The sequence below is a fragment of the Egretta garzetta genome, unplaced genomic scaffold, assembly GCF_000687185.1.
Source record: "Egretta garzetta isolate BGI_Z169 unplaced genomic scaffold, ASM68718v1 scaffold108, whole genome shotgun sequence".
Taxonomy (NCBI): domain Eukaryota; kingdom Metazoa; phylum Chordata; class Aves; order Pelecaniformes; family Ardeidae; genus Egretta; species Egretta garzetta.
The window spans coordinates 7,310,659-7,314,176 of record NW_009260614.1 but is presented as its reverse complement, the minus strand read 5'-3'; positions in this window follow the sequence as shown (position 1 = coordinate 7,314,176).

The window sequence follows — 3,518 nt, the reverse complement described above, 5'->3', positions numbered from 1 at the left end:
CCGGCTGGAAGTCGCTGCTTGTGCCCTGCCACAGCCAAAGTCCCCCCCGCCACCCCCATCCAGCGCTGGCAACCACCCCTTGTGCACCCTGCTCCTTCCAGCAGCTCCCCACCCAATATTCAATCACTCCTTATCTTCCAGGCACTCTGCTGGCAGGGCTTAGGGCACGGATTGAAGCTCTTGGATAAAGATCATGACAACTCTTCTAGACAGGGACCGCTCACCTGCTGCAGGGGACAGATTGCTCCAGAAATGCCTGCGAGGAATAAGCTCTGGGCTGACGAGGCCCCAGCAGTGGCCTCAGACCCTCTCCTGATGCAAGGGACTGTTTTCCAACACAGACATACAACAAACTCCGTACTTTCACCTCCATGCCTCTGCTCAACCAGGGCAGGAGAAGACCCGGCGCAGCCATTGCGCTGTGTGCTGCCCAGGCTGGGGAAGGCATCTCCTCCTGCAGCAGGAACATGGTATGGAGGCATTTTGCAACAGTGTTAGAAATAACCCCAAAGTAACACATGAGAACTTTTTGCCTCCTCTGTATCCCATGCAACTGCACATCCGCGAATACACAACTATTACGTTACGTCAGTGAATAAAAGGCGGCTCTCCGCGACAGCCAAGTGTCTGGAGGCCCCAGTAGTTGTTTTTAAAACTCCAAAAGCCAACCTCTGTAACGCATTTTTATATGTGGACCACAAGAACAGCACAGAGCACCACTGGTTTCAGTAGGGTTTAGCTCTGGCTTACAGAGCCGTGCTACACGGGATCCAAAACCAGACCAAACACCGGTTCTTCCCCTAAGAAGACAGCTCATGACTGCTGTCATGAGCCAAAATCTACATTTCACTGGCTCAGCCATATCAAGTTAAGTCACATGAGGAAACGCACAGCCACATGGTTTGCAGAAACCATGAGTTTGTGTGAACCAGAGACCTCACCTGGCAGTAAATCTCCCCCGAGAAGTCAGGGAGAGGCAGCCAATTTGCTAACGTCAATGGGAGGCAGCAGGAAGCAACGCCTGACCCCCCAGCAGCATTTTCCCCTGCAGACTTCAGCCTCCTCCCTTTAAAAGGATCAGTCCTCTTTGTGCTATTAGCAGGGTGGGTAACATATAACAACATTAAGCAATCAAACGCTGTTGTGACCCTGCAAGATGCTGCGCGGGGCCCGTGTCTGACAATCCAATTGAAGGAGCAGCATTTCAGACCTGAAGCCTCACACTGTACCCCAAAGTTGGTGGGAATGGGACCAGCCACCTCACACGTTTGTTCTGCATAAGGCAGTTTTTTTTCCCACCCAAATCGATTGAGCATCGTCAGTACTTTCCCGAGCAGCAGCTGTGCGCTCAGTCCTGCCCATACCTGCAACCATGCCACCTAATGGGAGCTGGCAAAGTGCTTCCAGCCCTAAAATCCTCTGCCTGTCCCTGAGTTTCATCTCCCAGCCTGTCCTTTACACGTCTGTAAGTCTGTTCTACACCGAGAAGCCAGCAAGATGAGGTCAGTTCACCTCTCCAACAAAAATATTAAGTAACGGAAAAGCAGCAGAAAGAGAAACCCCTGCCAGGGCTGGGATTCCCTGCGCCCCTCTGCTCCTGCAGAATTTGAGGCCAGGCAGCACAACATCCTACCCTAAGTAACAGGGCCTCCTTCCAAAGAGACATCACCGTACAAACAGAGCATCTCATCCAAGAAGAAGGGTGAAGCATGCACCTCCCTTATGCCAAGAGCCAAGTTCTTACACCGCCAGCCCAGGAGACCAATTACCCACAGCCTGTCCAGCTGATGCCAAGACCCCAAAGGTCACATGAAGCTTTGTCTATGCCGGGAGCGGGCAGCGTGGGTCCTCACCCCGTTACAATCTTTGTGCTGGTCCACACTGGCTCTGGTAGCAGTTTGCAATGCAGGTGCTTGTTCTGCAGGAAAAATGATGTGGATATGACCGTCCTGGCTAGGCTGGGAGGAGGATGCTCACCCCAGATCGGGTGAGCGAACCCACCCGGCAGCACGCTGCTGAGCTTATGTGAGACCCAGCGGCAATGGGGACAGCACAAAGCCAGTTTGCAGCATCCTTGCTCACACCAAGAAGTGCCAGTGGGAACTGCTCGTCTGTGCAAAACTGGGATAGTCAGCCTGGTCTGAAGAGAGAAACCACTGATGGGAGAAAACTTACTACTTTTGATAGTTCAGGATTTGATCTTCTAAGACTGTGTCAGGCTAAATGCCTTGTAGCTAGAGGCACATGGAGAGCCCATTCCAGACCATCACTGATTTTTCCCCACTTTAAAAAAGGCTGTTTGTGCCAAGCACCATAAGATGGGGCAGCTTTGTCAGCACAGGCTGTGGGACTGACTGCACCAGCAAGACACAGCCATCCCTCCACCTCTTCGGGTCCATCCAGTGGGCCATTTCATATTCAGGGGGGACCACTGTACCAATCCCCCGGGGATTCCAATGGAATGGGAGCTACAAACCCTCTCCTTTCACCACCCACTGCCTGGGGGGGAGCAGGAAGCTCAGCCCTCGGGGAGCCCAGCCGGGCAGAGCCTGGCCGAGGAAGCAGTTTTGCACAGCAACCATGGCCCTGAGTAAATAAATAAACCCCAACCTTTGCACTTACAACACTTCTGTCAGCAGCACAGAGAGTTTATCTGCTGCTCCTGATCAGGCTTATTTATAGCACACAGAACAAAGCCAGAAAAAAAAAAAAATATATGAGCACGGTGCGTACTCTTGTTACACCAATGCAAAGCAAACGCCGAGGGCCGCTGGGTTGGGTTTACGCTCCCTGTGAGCAGATGCAAAGGCACCGTGACCGCTCAGGGCAGCACAAGAGTAACCTCCAGGCTCAGCACTGGTGGCTCGATGGCACAGGACATGCAGATCCCAGTAATGCTCCATCCCAGGGTGTTACTCACATCTACACCTGCAAAAGGGTCTCATCCAGCTAAAGACCCAACGTCATGGCAATGCTCAGCTTTCACTCACACACACAAATTTCCATACACGCTCAGAACACCCATGTACAAACCAAGCCCACCCAGTGCCAAAAAACCTGACCCCAGCACTTGGGTGCTGGGAACCAGATCTGCCCCGCAGCTCTCCACGGGCTGGAGCTCACTCTGCAGCTCTCAGACCGATGACATATTCTGCTAAACTCATTAGTGGATCCACAGCCAATATGCATTTTTTCCTTAGTGCAGATGTGTGCAAACTGCAAATTCGTAGATGTTTGTCTAAAGGCGTTTGCTTTTTCCCCCTGCTCTGTTCATACTCCTTATGATATCTAAAATTAAGGGTGTGTTAGAAAAGTCCACCGCTTTAAAAGGAAATAACTTCAGGTCACGAAACCATGGAAGAAAACCATTGCTCCTTTCCCACAAAACTCATATTTAAGAACGTTCTCACTTCTACATCAAAATGAAGCTTTTCAATGCATTGTGCAGAAGCCAGGGAACATCCGTACCACCCGCATCAATAACCTGATAGAATCAACTGGCACGCAGGAGATCCAAC